The sequence below is a fragment of the Callorhinus ursinus genome, unplaced genomic scaffold (assembly GCF_003265705.2).
Source record: "Callorhinus ursinus isolate GAN/ISIS: 27379988/994484 unplaced genomic scaffold, GSC_fseal_2.0 scaffold1, whole genome shotgun sequence".
NCBI classification, from domain to species: Eukaryota; Metazoa; Chordata; class Mammalia; order Carnivora; family Otariidae; genus Callorhinus; species Callorhinus ursinus.
This window is the reverse complement of record NW_027397063.1, coordinates 50,571,439-50,587,602: the sequence shown is the minus strand read 5'-3', so window position 1 is coordinate 50,587,602 and position 16,164 is coordinate 50,571,439. Positions and strand designations below refer to the sequence as shown.

The 16,164-nt window shown below is 42.7% G+C and overlaps 1 protein-coding gene across 3 annotated transcripts in view; it reads left to right on the top strand.

Annotated features, from left to right (window-relative positions):
- Window positions 1-7,112: 7,112 nt before the first annotated feature.
- USF3 (upstream transcription factor family member 3) overlaps window positions 7,113-16,164 on the top strand; it is a 45,879-nt gene continuing 36,827 nt past the window's right edge. For all 3 annotated transcript variants that reach the window (XM_025874362.2, XM_025874354.2, XM_073893494.1), the window contains exon 1: window positions 7,113-7,390. The gene's annotated coding sequence lies outside the window, so the exon portion shown is untranslated. The remainder of the gene's footprint in view (window positions 7,391-16,164) is intronic.

Genomic DNA, 16,164 nt, shown 5'->3' with positions numbered 1-16,164 from the left:
AAAGCAGGATGACTGTTCTAACCCTTCTACAATACGGCAGTGGAAGCTCTAGCCAGTCCAGTAAAACAAGAAAAAGAAATAATGAGCGTGCAAATTGGATAGGAAGAAAGAAAATGGTTTTTATGTGCACATGACATGAAGTAGAAATGCTCTAATTTTTTTTTTAAGCTACTAGAACAGGGGCGCCGGGGTGGCTCAGTCAGGTAAGTGTCTCCCTTCAGCTCAGGTCATGATCTCAGGGTCCTGGGACTGAGCCCTACCTCAGGCTCCCTGCTCAGTGGGGGAGCCCTCTTCTCCCTCTCCCTTTGCCCCTCTCCCCGGCTTGTGCTCTCTCTCTCTCTCAAATAAATAAATAAAACATTTTTTTAAAAAAACTACTAGAACTAATAAGTGAGTGTAACAAGGTCACAGGATACAAATATCAATTGTATTTTTAGCTATAACAATTAGAAATTGGAATTTAAAAGATAACATTAAAAAAATAAAAGGTAACATTTATAGTAGCATAAAATATGAGATATTTAGGGATAAATTTAATAAAATATATGCAAGACCTGGATATAGAAAGCTATAAAACACTCCTGAGAAAAATTTAAAAGATCCAAATAAATGGAGAGAGACAACATATGAATCCAAAGACTCAATATTAAGTTATAACTTCTTCCCAAATTGAATTATACATCACCCCCATCAAAATTTTAGCAGGCTTTTTTTTTAACTTGGCAAACTTAAGTCTATATGGAAATGCAAGGATCTAGAACAGTTGAAGCAATTTTTAAAGGAACAAGAAAACTGGAGGACTTATACTACTTCACTTCAAGACTTATAAAGCTTCAGTGATCAAATAGTGTGACATTAGTGTTAAGATTGACAAATAGATCACTGGAACAGAAAAGAGTCCAGGAATACAAGCATACATCAATAGACTTTTGTCCAAGGTAGAAAGACAGCTCAAGAGAGGAATGATGGTCTTTATAATTGGTGCTGGAAAAGCTGGATTTCCCAATGCAAAAACTAAATTTTGATCCAAACTTTCACAGTATACAATTAATTTAAAATACACTCTGGATCTAAATATAAAACATAAAACCATAAAACTTCCAGAAAAAAATAGCAGAAAAAAATCTGTGTGACCTTGTATTGGTTAAAGATTTCTTAGATATGACACCATAAGTATGATCCATGGAAGAAGTAATTGATAAGTTGGACTAAAAATTAAGAATTACTATTTGAAAAATACTGCTAAGAGAATGAAAAGACAACCCAGGAACTAAGGGATTATTCAGCATATCACATATCTGATAAAGAATACATATCCAGAATATACAAAGAATTCTTGAAACTCAATAAATAACAACAAAAAACCAGTAAAAAGGACCAAAGATTTAAACAGCACTTCACAAAAGATAACAAATGGCTGATAAGTACATGAAAAGATGCTCAATATATTAGTCACTAGGGAAATGCAAATTACAGTCACAATGAAATACTACTACCCACCTATTAGAATGACTAAAATTTGAAAAGAATCACCATATTAAGTGTTGGCAAGGATATGGTACAATTCAAATTTCATACTCTCCTGGTAGGAAGATAAAAGGGTACGACTTTGGAAAAACAGTTTGGCAGTATTTATTTATTTATTTTTTAAAAGATTTTATTTGTTTGTGAGAGAGAGAGAGAGAGAGAGCACGTGAGCAGGGGGGAGGAGCAGAGGGAGAAGAGAGGCAGGCTCTCTGCTGAGCAGGGAGCCTGATGTGGGACTCGATCCCAGGACCCTGGGATCATGACCTGAGCCGAAGGCAGACGCTTCGGTGACTGAGCCACCCAGGCACACTATTTATTTATTATTTTTAATTGAAGCATAGGTGACATACAATATTACAATAATTTCAGGTGAACAACTTAGTGATTTGACATTTATATACAGTAAGAATTGCTCACCATAATAAGTGTAACACCATCTGTCACCATAAAGTTATTACTATACTATTGACTATATTCCCTATGCTGTACTTTTCATCCCCCTGACTTATTTATAACTGGAAATTTGTACCTTTTAATCCCCTTCACCTATTTTTCCCATTTGCCCACCTACCTCCCCCTCTGGCAACTACCAGTTTGTTCTCTGTATTTTCGAGTCTGTTTCTGGTTTTTGTTGTTGTTGTTTGTTCATTTGATTTGTTTTTTAGATTCCACATATGAGTGAAATCATGTGATATTTGTCTTTCTCTGTCTGACTTATTTTACTTAGCATAATACCCTCTAGGCCCACCCATGTTGTTGCAAATAGCAAGATCTCAGTTTTTTATGACTAAGTTTGGCAGTTTTTTAGAAAAGATACACTTACCATATGACTCAGCCATTCCACTGGATATTTACCCAAGTACTAACCAAGGAAAATGAAAGCAAATGTCCCTAGAAAGATTTGTGCACAAATGTTCTAGCATCTTTATTTGTAATAGTCAAAAATTACAAACAGTCCAGCTCTTCTCCAACCTGAATATAGATAACATATCCATACAATTGAATACTACTTAGCAACAAAACCTAATAAATTATTGATACACACAACAAAGCAGATGAATCTCAAAAAAATGGTATGCTGAATGAAAGAAGATGGACAAAAAAGATTATACACTAAATGATTCCATTTACATAAAATTCTAGAAAATGAAAACGAATTATAGCAACAAAAAGCAGTTTAATGGTTGCCTGGAGAACAGGATGAGAGCAAGAGGAAGGAATTAACATGGAGAATGAGAAAATTTGAGGACAGGATGGATATATTATTTTTGATTGTGAAGATGGTTTCAAAGGTGTATACATATGTCAAAACTTACCACTGTTATACATTTTATTTATTATTTATGTATTTATTTTTAATGTAAGCTCTATACCCAACATGGGGCTTGAATTCTGGACCCCAGAACAAGAGTTACATGCTCTACCAACTGAGCCAGCCAGGGGCCCCATCTCGTACATTTTAAATATGTTCAATTTGTTGATGGTCAGTCATACCTCAGTAAAACTATTTTGTTTTTGATTTGTAAAATCACAGATGGGTGAAGATATTTGCACAGCACATATTTGAGAAAGGACTTTTTATCGAGAACATACAAAGAACTTTCACAATTCTGTAAGACAAGCATCCTGATTTAAAAGTGGGCTAATGATCTGAACCCTTGGGGCGCCTGGATGACTTAGTCGTTAAACGTCTGCTTTCAGCTCAGGTCATGATCTCAGGGTCCTGGGATGAGCCCCGTATTGGGCTCCCTGCTCAGCGGGAAGCCTGCTTCTCCCTCTCCCTCTGCTCCTCCCCCCACTTATGCTCTCTTTCCCTCTCTCTCTCTCAAATAAATAAATAAAATCTTAAAAAAAAAAAAGATTTGAACACTTTACCAAAGATGCAACTGGCCAATAAACAGGCAAAAATATTCTCAACATAACTAGTAATTAGAGAAATGCAAATTAAAATCATGGGGAACCACGTCATTCCCACTATAATGGCTGGAATTAATAAGACTGACAATATGGAGGTTCCTCAAACAGTTGAAAATAGAGCTACCATACGATCCAGCAATTGCACTACTGGGTATTTACCACAAAGATACAAATGTAGGGATCCGAAGGGGTAGGTGCACCCGAATGTTTATAGCAGCAATGTCCACAATAGCCAAACTGTGGAAAGAGCCAAGATGTCCATCGACAGATGAATGGATAAAGAAGATGTGGTATATATACACAATGGAATATTATGCAGCCATCAAAAGGAATGAGATCTTGCCATTTGCAACGACGTGGAGGGAACTGGAGGGTGTTATGCTGAGTGAAATAAGTCAGTCAGAGAAAGACATGTATCATATGACCTCACTGATATGAGGAATTCTTAATCTCAGGAAACAAACTGAGGGTTGCTGGAGTTGGGGGGCGTGGGAGGGATGGGGTGGCTGGGTGATAGACATTGGGGAGGGTATGTGCTATGGTGAGCGCTGTGAATTGTGCAAGACTGTTGAATCACAGATCTGTACTTCTGAAACAAATAATGCAACATATGTTAAGAAAAAAGGAAAAGAAGAAGATAGCAGGAGGGGAAGAATGAAGGGGAGTAAGTCGGGGGGGGGGTGGGGGAGACGAACCATGAGAGACGATGGACTCTGAGAAACAAACTGAGGGTTCTAGAGGGGAGGGGTGTGGGGGGATGGGTTAGCCTGGTGACGGGTATTAAAGAGGGCACGTTCTGCGTGGAGCACTGGGTGTTATGCACAAACAATGAATCATGGATCACTACATCAAGAACTAATGATGTAATGTACGGTGATTAACATAACAATAAAAAATTAAAAAAAAAAGACTGACAATATCCAGGTTTGGTGATGACGTGGACTCTCTGGAATCTGCATACATAGCTGTTGAAAATCAACCACGCTGGAAAACAATTGGGCAGTTTCCACGGGAAATACGGAAGTTGGTTTCAAGAGATGACCATTCACTTGCCTCTCTGCCATTTATTTCTGAAATCTTCCAGAAAGAAGAACGCCAGCTTGGAGCCTCTGTCGCCCAGCTCGCAGATCAGCGTTCGGGGCTCCGAGGGAGACCCCACGGACCTGGCACCAAAGGGCGCGATGCGCCCAGAAGTCGGGAAGAGGACGACAGCACACCGCTCGTGTTCGCGCCCCACCAGGCCCCGCACTCGGGTTCCCAGGAAGGAGGCACACTGCACAGCCCCTGCCTCTGGGGACACGAAGGGGACAGATAGGAGAGCTGAGAGCAGCCCTGCCGAGCCGCAACTCCCCAGACCACGCCCTCCGGCGTGCTGTCAGAGTCCACCTTTCCTAGTCAAACATCCCCAGCAATAGAGAAAAAGAGTTGTTAGGAAATGCAATTGAAGATGCAAGCAAGGGGCTTGTACCTCATGCAAACAGTCTTTCAGAGCCACTGAAGGGTCTTAAGTATGTGAGTGAAAACCGGAGTCACCCGGACCGTGTGAAAAATAGACTTGGCCTGGAGGCAGGGAGACCAGTTTCACTTGGCCACGGTATTTTATCACCAGTATATGTACAGCAAACACATGACAGCTAGCCCGAAAATTGGACTGGTGCGGTTATTTGATGTCATCCTCTCCTATCCAGTGCAGTAAACCGATGTTGAATGCACAAAGCCAATAGAAAGATCTATGATTAGGATTTAACCTTCAGTTAGGAATGACGATAACATTAAAAAGCTAACATTCGATCTTATCAAACAGAAACTCTTCTTATTTAACACTTCTAAATTGTGCTAGGAAGGCGTTCATGTGTTATTTTTAACAGTGGTCCAAAGAAACTCTTAAATTCTGTTTTCTTGAACCATCAAAACTTATTTTACTTTAGACTCGATAAACTGTAGTTGTTCAGAAAATCATACACACCCTGGATATGATATTTATTAACCAGAATAGTTTTAAGATTTTATTTATTTATTTGAGAGAGACAGAGGGAGAGCACGAGCGCGGGGGCGGGGGGGGGGGGGGGGGGGGGGGGGGGGGGTTCAAGGGGGAGGGGGGAAGCAGGGCCGGGGTCTGAGCAGGGTGCCTGTTGCTGGGCTCCAACCCAGGACCCCGGGATCATGACCTGAGTCAAAGGTAGCCGCATAACGGACTGAGCCACCCAGGTGCCCCAACCAGAATAGTTTCTTAACAAGAATACCTTGTATTCTGATCACAGTGGAAATTATTTCCTACAGCTGGACATATTAATACTCTATAATTTCATGGAGGTGCTATTAGCATTACTATTAGGTTCTGAATTGTAGAGTCTTTCTCACCTGCAGCTTTGATTTGGTTGTGCTAAGTCCATTCAGAGGCTAATTAGAACTATATATGCCGAGATAGATGAAAATTTTAAAGAAAAAAAGTGTAAAAGTTCCACAGTTTATAAGCAACGTTAACGGCTTTCTGTTTTATCATATTCTTTATAAACTGCTGTACAAACATTAAGATGCAGTTACTGTTTAACTTTACACTTTTTTCTCAATAGAAGGTCAGCATCTTCTGTACACAGGCTCAAATAATTCCCAACGTGCCATGCCCTGTGTGCACCTTCTGGAAGTTACCTGGTCTGGCCCATGGACATCTAATATCTGGGACAATTCCAAACCTGGTTGTGGAAGCGCCTGGAAATCTTTCACTACCACTAGGTGGAGGACACCTGTTTCAAGAGGGGGAAGAGTTATGAAATACGAAGCGAAAAGAGGAAAAGGGAGTTATGATCACGTTTCCAGAGCTCCAAACCCATTTGGGAGTTAGGGGACCCTCGGGTCTCCATCCATTACTCGCTCGCTGCTCTACACCTCTCAAATGTAGGTCTCTAGGAACGCAAGCTTGAAGTTCCCAACCCCATCCCCCAATGCCACATACTGTTTTCCCCCAATTGGGAGGCCCCCAGGACGTTTCTGAACACGGTCATCTCCACTTCTAAGGAATCTGTGCTTTGTTGCAAATGAAGGATGACAGATTACCATATCCTACAAATTCGAGCGCAGTCGAGACGTCTGGATTCTCTTCTTCCCCACTTCTTGTGACGGAGGCATCATTCTCCTTCCTACCCTCTAAGCTAAGAGGAGCTCTCTAATCGTTCCTGCAAGCCTCCCATGCCCTCTTCCTTTTCAGTTTTTCCACTTCCAAACTGTTGAAAGAGGTGACAGGAAGCGCAGAGAACAAGATACAAAGTAGTTTCTAAAAACACCTCCTTTTCTAGGGTCTCAAGGCGTCCCCTTTAAGGAACCAGGCCCACCTCTCCCTCAGTCACCTACTGGCTTTCCTTGCTGCCCATCACTCTACCTTTAAGAATATTTCCTGTTCCTTCAACCCAACTTGCACACCTCCGCCCCCCGGCCCTCCTCATTGGGCCGCCCGAGGCCCGTTCACTCTTCGGTTTTCCCTCCATCTCCTCCCGCCCTCTAGCCTAGCGCATCGGTGTCCGGGTTCTGATTGGCTACCACGGCAGCCTCCCCGGGGCCGGGTTGGTGGGCTGAGTGGCAGGGGCGGGAGCGCGGCGCACTCAGGGTAGGCTGTTCGCGTGCCGAGCGGCGGCCGCGGGAGGGGCGGGGAGGGGCGGGGAGGGGCGGGGGGAGGGGGGCTGGGAAAGTTGAGGCCGAGCTGCCGCCGGGTCTCCGGCCTTGAGGGCTTGGGCTCGCAGCGGCGGCGGTGGCCGCAAGAAGAGGCGGCGGGGGCGGGGGGAGAGGAGGGCCTGGGCCCGCGCTCCCCCAGCCCCAGAGGAGCAGGCGGCGGCTGCGGACGGAGAGATTCGCCCGGGCGGTCGGACACCCCTGCCGTACCCGCTTGGGATCATGACCCAGGCGGGGGTCGCCGCCGCCGCTGCCGCCGCGGCCGAGACCGCGCAGCCCGCGGGTGAGTGACTGCGGGAGGGGGCCGCTGACAGCCGGGGCGGGGGGCGGGGGCCGGGGCTGCGGGGGCGGCTCCGGGGGGCGGCTCCGGGCTCTGCTCCACCCACCCCCTCCCGGTCCGGGAGACGAGGGCTTCGCAGAGTGTGTCTCCCTCTTGGGGACCCCTGAGTGCAGAGCCTGGTGGGGTGCGAGCGTGGGCGCTGCGCCTGCCCCTCTTCCCCCCGACCTCTGGCGCCCCGCGCCCCCTGGTGCCAGGCGGGTGGGGGACTCGGGCTGCGGCCCGGCCCCCAGATACGCGCGGGGCGAGAGAGGCTCCACGCTGCCCTGGGTGCATAAAGACCCGGGCATCCAGGTTCACACCGGATGGCCTTTGCCTCCCTCCTTCACCTTTTCCTGTCTCCTTCGTCCTCTCTTCTTTCCTTGCTCTCTGATTTTTTCCTCGGACCCACTGGTCAGACTTATGCGACTTGCTTTTTAAGTCTCACCCCTATAGTCAGAGAGTTAGGCTTGCGTTTTCTTTTTAGAAGCTTTTCTTTTCCTTTTTAAATAGAATCGGTACAAGCGAATGGTCAGTTCTTGAAATCTGGCTCCATATTTCTTTTTCATGTTTCACATTTTGATTGTTGGATTTTCCTGTACTCACTGCCCCCCACGGTTCCGTTGGGATATGGTCCTTCGAGTTTATCAACTTTATCTGCAAATAAGAAACTGCACAAACCTACCTATGTGTGTGCTATGGGCTTCCAACTTATGTTCTCCACACCATTTTTACCATTAGGTAGATATAGTGACCTAACACCACCAAAAATAAGATAGTTGTGGCTAACTTGATTTCGCATAAAGAAGACAGTTGCTTACCTATAAGCCAAGTACACATTTCTTGAATAGACACTTTGGTGAGTAACATGGACCCTGAAGCATATTCGTATCTTTGCTTTTTCTTTAAAAACAAGTGAGCAAACCATCCAACCTGATTTTTGAAGGATCAACAGGCTGTCATACTCTCTAAACATCTTGATGTTTTTTTCTCCCACAAACACTGGTTAATGTAGCACAGAGTTAGTGTATGCGATACATTTGTTGTTTCCCTTTATTTGTGAAGTATTCTGACACTATTTGTTACAAAATAATCAAAGTACTTTGTAATCATTGCACATCTGAAACCAAGAATAGTATATAATGTCTTTGGTACTACAAGAATGAATACTTAATCTCACATTTTGCTGTGGCCTAAGTAATATTCTTGTACATGTAGGTATTACACTCTCTCTATATTTAAAAGAGAAATTTTGTAAAATCCAAACATGGATGCAGCCTAGAACATTCCTTAATATGAAAACACTTCACTACAGGGATATAAGGGCAGCATAGGATTGAAGTATTTATTTTCTAAGTTAGTTGTCTGTAGGACATCATGGAAATAAAATTCTAAGTTTCAGACTGTGCAGTCCATGGACCCATCACGTGGGGAGAAGTTGATGGGTTATTTTCTAATTTTCAGAGCTTAGCATTGTCAACAAGGGAAAAGAAACACTAAGAAAACAGAATGTTTAACTCAGGTTAGAAGATAAGCTTCAACAGGTAATCAGTCGCCAGAGGTATAATTTTTAAAGTTCCCCAGGTGTTTCTATTTAGCAGGCATGGTTGACAACTACTGAGTCTAGAACAGTGTCCAAGCCACTAGGCCTGTGTTCCAGGCTCTGCTAAATCAGGCCTTCATTCGTGTGTCCAATTTTTACCCAGTGCTTCCAAATCCTTGGACCTCCTCACGGTCCCACAACTGTGTAGTTCAGATCTCTGCTTTTGTTAATGACATTGGTCTTTCTCAGCATGTGGACAGCCCTCCCTGTGCTCCTCTCCCCACCGATGATAGTTCTAACTCTACTTTTATGAAGGTTTTCCTAATAGCTCTCTCTAACTCTTACTGATTGGCTCCCTTTGAACTTTTATGCCATATATTGTTTAAAAGAATCCTTTTATACTTATACCCTGTGGTGGTTTAATTTCTTTTGTGTATGTGTTTCATTACTCTCAAGCTTAACAGCAAAGAGTATTTTACTTTTTGGCTCTTCTACAGTGGTTTGCTATGAGTTGGATTGGTTTGCTTTGGAATCCTTCTGACCCTGCTTGCAACCCTAGTTTCAGGTTTGATTCTGTTTCAGATGTTTCTGTTGTAGCTTTCTCACACCGTGACTTGCATTGAATTCATGTATGGATGTCAGTGTCTTCCATATCTTTTCCTGATTTCTTCAGTAGGTTAATTATTTTCTCCTCTGTGGCCTCATAACATCTTGTACTTATTTCTGGGTTAAGGCTGATGCCATTGCCAAAGGTACGTGTTTATCCATCTTTTCCACCAGATGCTACCTAGAACCTCCATGTTGAGCAACTCCTGTGGTATGTTTCACGTTGTATTCTATTTTTTTTTAAAGATTTTATTTTATTTGACACAGAGAGAGAGAAAGAGAGTGCACAAACGGGGGGAACGGCAGAGGGAGAGGGAAAAGCAGCCTCCCTGCGGAGCAGGGAGCCTGATGTGGGACTCATCCCAGGACCCTGGGACCGTGACCTGCGCCGAAGGCAGTTGCTTAACCGACTGAGCCACTTAGGCACCCCTCTCTCTTTTTTTTTTAAAGTAGGTTCTACACCCATCACGTTGTATTCTTAGATACCATTGCAGCATGGCAAAGCTGCAACTCCCAACATAGGAACTGTGTTCTCTAAATCTTTGTAATTTTATTTATTTATTATTTTTTTTAAAGATTTTATTTTTAAGTAATCTCTGCACCCAACATGGGGTTTGAACTTACAACCCTGAGATCAAGAGTCGCATGCTCTACCGACTGAGCCAGCCAGGTGCTCCTATCTTTGTGATTTTAGGACCTAACGTAGCACTTGTCATTCGTAGGGACTTAATAAATGTTTGTTGAATGAGTAAATGACTGCCATGTTATATATCATGCAGAGATAGCCCTATACATCTTTAGCATAGGTTGATTTGACATTGATTGATTTGCTATTAAATATTTTTATGTCTTCTATTATGAATTTGTTAAGGGTTAGTGGAATTCAAGTAATTATGGTTTCGGCAGACCCCTTAAACTTGTAATCTTACTTCCAATATGCATGGGGATATATAGCTTGAGTCTTTTACTCTGAGCTCTGGTTATCCATAAAATATTTGTGGAACTCTCACTAAGAGAAAAGCTTTTAACTGTCCAATTGGATAATTTTTCTTTTTCTCATTAAATTTTCCATATGAGTACAATTGTACTCCTTCAGAAGGCCAGATCTTTTAATTAAATCGGTAGAGCATGATAAATTGCTCCTATTAATGTGCTAATACTATGTTTTAAATTCAGTTCATCAAGTATTTATTGAGTGCTTACCATGTGCTTAATACTACAGGTGCTAAAGAGTACAGAAATAGTAAACATTGGGAACTAGCTCTTAAGAAGTTTTTCGACTTATGGAAGGATTGGGGAACACCATATCAAATAATTAAGGGACTGAGCACAGTGTTCATTACGTGCTAATTTAAATATGAGTACCTCAAATCTAAGATGCAGTGGTTAATACTATGGAAAATTAAGAAAGAGCAGATACTGGGACCACTGAGTGGGTCAGTTGGTTAAGTATCTGCCTTTGGCTCAGGTCATGATCCCAGGGTCCTGAGATCAAGTCCTGCATCGAGCTCCCTGCTCAGCGGGGAGCCTGCTCCCTTTACCTGCCACTCTCCCTGCTTGTGCTCTCTCTGACAAATAAATAAATAAAATCTTAAAAAAAAGAAAGACCAGATACTCTTTCAATAGACATTTCTTACTCCCATATACTGAGTACTAATTGTTGAGGATACAAACATAAAAGATGTGGTTTCTACCATTTAGAAGCTTTACAGGCTAGTGGGAAAAACCAGTAAGCATGTAGAGTATATTTCATATTAAGACATTGTGGAGTATTATGTCAGGATATTTGGGACTAACCTCTAGGAATCAGAGAAAGTTTCAAAGAGGATAATTAGAAGTTTTCAGTTGGAAGGTTGATACGAACTAACAGGTACAAGGCATGGAAATGAGAGGGAGCATTTCTTGATTAAGGAGTTGCAAGTAGATTGATATCAGTAGAAAGTGGCATGTTAAAGAGTATGGACTTTGGAGTCAGACAAATTTTTATTCCTGATTGCTTTGAGCCCTTACAGGTCTTGCCTGTGTAGGGTAGCAGTAGTTTACTGGTAACTTCACTGCTAGTGGTAGTACAAAGAGGTACCCCAGGATTCTTCCAGTTTCCATCTATGCTCCTGTACCTTCCCTTTCAAGGATTTTATTTATTTATTTGACAGAGAAAGAGAGAGCGTGTGAGAGAGGGAACACAAGCAGGGAGAGTGGGAGAGGGAGAAGCAGGCTTCCTGCTGAGCAGGGAGCCCAATGCGGGGCTCGATCCCAGGTCCCTGGGACCATGACCTGAGCTGAAGGCAGATGTTTGACTGAGCCACTCAGGTGCCCCTAAATAAATAAAATCTTAAAAAAGGGTTAATAGTATTTGAAAAAGCAGAGCAGAGTGGAAAGGTCATTTCAGTGGGCAAGTAGCATAGATTTAGCAAAAAATGGATAGCTGATAAGGAGCACAAGGAAGAACCTGTCTGGATTGGAGAGGAGAGAAGGTAGATGGGGCATGATTAGCTTGACAGCCTTGCTCCTGTGTGTGTTGTATTAAGTAAGTGGATGAGTGTGACTGGCCCGTGAAGAAGGTGGTGTGAGGTGGAGCCATGAAAGCTAGGACCCAAGAGTTTGGATTTGATCCAGTGGATAGTGGAAAATAGTACCGTAGATTCTAGAGCAGGGGAGGCACATGCTGAGTACTGTGACTTGAAAAGATTACTGAGGCACGGGAATATGAAACCACTGAAGAATAGGGGAAAGACTGGGAGATAAGAAGACTATTAAGAGCCAGACATGTGTAAAACAGGGCCTAATCTGAGGTGGTAGGAATAAACAGGAGAAGATGAATATTGTGAAAAGAATTGATAGGATTTGGTGAGAAAATCTGCAGATTACTTTTGGGTTTAGAGCCAGGTTAAAGTTTTTGGTGTCATTGATCAAATGGAGAAACTAGAAGAAAGTCTCTTAGGAGGCAGGGCAATTCAGTATGTTGCAAAGACTTGTTAATTGGTTTTGAAATGAAATGTTCTGAAGAGAAGTTGCCCAACCAGAGGTTTGGAGCAAGATCTGTGTTGAAAGTTGACTTTATTATAAATAGGTAATGCCTTTTACACAGAAACAGTTTGAAACTTTGTAGAGAGAAAGTAAATAGAAAAGCAAAGGGCATTGAGCCTTGGAAGTCAGAATGAGAAACAAGGATTCCTGTGAGAGCAAGATGATGCGTAACTGGGGACGAGGAAGACAACTGAGGAGAGAAAATGTGGAGAAAAGGGAGACAGTGGCAGCCTCCAATCCTGCAGAGAGGAGAGGGAAGGCAGAGAAAGACCTCTCGTGTGGGGAACAATCGTCGCGACCTCTAAGAAAGCAATTTTGGTTGGTGGGAACAATCAGGAGACTCTGCCATGGGTTAGGAGGGACTGGCCAATGAAGGAAAGATGAGAAGTTTCAGAGGAGTAGTAGGCGAGAAATGGAATGATGGACAGAAAAGGCCGTGCATTCTTATTTAATAAGCTCCATATTTTGGAAGCAAAAGTGAAGTGGTTAAGGAGGAAATAAAGTGCTAAAGAGAAAGGAATCAAATATAGAGTCCCTCTCCATAGATGGAAGAGTTAGCTTTAGGATGTTCTGGTGGGCTGAAAGGACAGACGCATGGGTAGAGTTCTGTTGTGGTATATGTGGGATACAGTTAAGGAACTGATACCAGGTGACCTCCATCCTCCCAGTGAATTAGAGGGAAAATGGAAAAAAGGCAACTATTGTGTATTGAGCACTAGCTATGTACCAGACACTTTGCTTGATCCATTAAATGGATTATCATGTAAACTCATAACAGTCCTCCCAGAGCGTGGTAATAATTTCTCAGTCTTAAATGTGAAGATGCCAAGACTTCAAGAAATACTTATTTTATCTATTTATTTTATGGAGGAACTTTAAAAAAATTTATTTTTTTTAAACTAATCTCTATACCCACCATGAGGCTTGAACCTGCAACTCTGAGATCAACAGTCGCACACTCCATGGACTGAGCCATCCAGGCACCCCAAGGAATACTTACTTTAAAACCAAATAGCTAGTGAATGCCAGCTTTAAGATTTGATTCTGGGGAGGCGGGGCGCGCCTGGGTGTCTCAGTCGTTAAACGTCTGCCTTCAGCTCAGGTCATGATCCCAGGGTCCTGGGATCGAGCCCCGCATCGGGCTCCCTGCTCCGCGGGAAGTCTGTTTCTCCCTCTCCCGGTCCCCCTGCTTATGTTCCCTCTCTTGCTCTCTCTCTGTCTGTCTAAATAAATAAATAAAATCTTAAAAAAAAAAAGATTTGATTCTAGGTCTGCTATCAAGGGCTATTCCCATTCACCTATACCATTCATTCATTAATTTGAGGTAACGGATATATGAGGTCTTAGTGATTATAGTGGTTATGCCTCAGAATTACATTTGGAGTCTTAAAAAATTCCTGCACCCTGCCCCAGTCATTCACTCCTTCACCAGCATACTTATTGATTACCTGCTATATTAAGGTTCTCCAGAGAAACAGAACCAATAAGGATATATATCACAAGATGAGCCCAGAGCATGAAATAGTGCCAAAAAGTAAGGAAGCACTAAAAAAATGGGGGTGGGAGAGAGGTGGGATCATGTGAAAAGGACGTAGGAGCCAGCCCGGAAGAGTGCCCAGTGGCCAAAGCCTGAACGATTTCAACAATGAAGTAACTGAAGCATTCTATTGACCCGAAGGATAAAATAAGTATTTCCTTGAGTTCATACTGATATAAATAAATGATTGAATAAATGAACTGGGGGAGAAGAGACAAATCTCCTTTGCAGAATAATTGTAAAAAATCTATATAGATACTCCCTTCTCTAAGAGATATAGATGGAGATTAGTTCCCCTCTCGTTGAGTGGGCTAGACTTAGTACCTACTTCCAAAGAATAGAGTATGGAAAGGGAAAATTAGTAATACAGCCGTAATTACTTGTGTCATGTTAACAGGACATTTCAGGAGGAAAGCTGGTGTGAGAGACTACATCTTAAATCTTTTAGTATGAGTCATTTAAATCTTTTTAGTATGTGTAACTTAACTTGTGTGACTTAAATCTTTTAGTATGATCTGAGTCATTTAATATAGGGACGTTTTATTTGTATAATGAGAAAATCGAGGGGTGCCCGGGTGGCACAGTCAGTTGAACGACGACTCTTGGTTTCTGCTTAGGTCATGATCTCAGGTTCATGAGATCGAGCCCTGTGTCAGGCCCCTTGCTCAGCACAAAGTCTGCTTAAGACTCTCTTTCTCCCTCTGCCCCTCCCTGCCTCTAAAATAAATAATCTTTAAAAAATCTAGGTAAGTTACAAAAAGAATTAAAAATAGGAAAATAAGGACACATCCTTGTTAGTGTTCAAAAGCTGGGAAGGGTGTTGTCTAAAGATCAAAAAATGGAGGAATTTATGAAAAATGCAAAGCATATGGGATCAGGTTGATGGCAAAACCATACAGTGTGGAGAAATCTGCAACCCAATATAGACTTAAAGGTGAAACAGTAGGAAAGTGAGTTTTCCCACTGCGGTTCTGGAAAATCCCAAAGCTCAGAGACTTTGAAAAGGAGGAGTGGGTAGAGGTTGGTTGTCTTAGTCCGTTCAGGCTGCTATAACAAAATATCATAGACTGGGCGGCTTGTAAACAACAGATACTTATTTCTCACAGTTCTGGAGGCTGGACATCCAAACCATGGTGCCGGCATGGTTGGATTCTGGTGAAGGTCTTCTTCCAGGTTGCAGACTACCTACTTCATGCTGTACCCTTCACGTGGTGGAAGGGTCAAGCAAGCTCTTTGGGCCCTCTTTCATAAGGGCACTGATCCCATTCACGAGGACTTTGCCCTCATGACCTGAACATTTCCCAAAGGCCCTACCTCCTAATACCTTGGGGGTTAGGATTTCAACATACGAGTTTTGGGGGAACACAAACATTCAGACCATAGCAGTGGTCAAAGGTAATTAATTGGGGCGCCTGGGTGGCTCAGTCGGTTAAGCGACTGCCTTCGGCTCAGGTCATGATCCTGGAGTCCCGGGATCGAGTCCCATTATCGGGCTCCCTCCTCGGCGGGGAGTCTGCTTCTCCCTCTGACCCTCTTCCCTCTTGTGCTCTATCTCTCATTCTCTCTCTCTCAAATAAATAATAAAATCTTAAAAAAAAAGGTAATTAATTAGCAGACTTCAGAACAACCGTAGCGGGACAAATTCGGATACCTAATTACAGTGTTAACGTGCAGGGCTAAGCTATTAGAACATATTTATATAAATTGAGGGTGTCTCCATCATGGGCTTTAGGGTCAGAGAGAGAATCAGGGTTATACTTTAGAGGACTTCTGGTTGTCACTGTGAATGTGGAGCTCCTTCCTTTGGAAGGCACCCATCTAGTTGTTCAACTTCTCCATCAGTGTGTGATACTTTTGACAGCCAGAACTCTTATAATCAGCATGCACATTCATGGCAGGGAGAAGAATGATTTTTACATGTATTAAAGTATTGGTTCTTAGTGGTGGATGCACATTAAAATCAAGTAGGGAGCTTTCTTTAAAAAGATGATTTCTCTAATGCATACAGAATTAAGAATCATTGTGTTG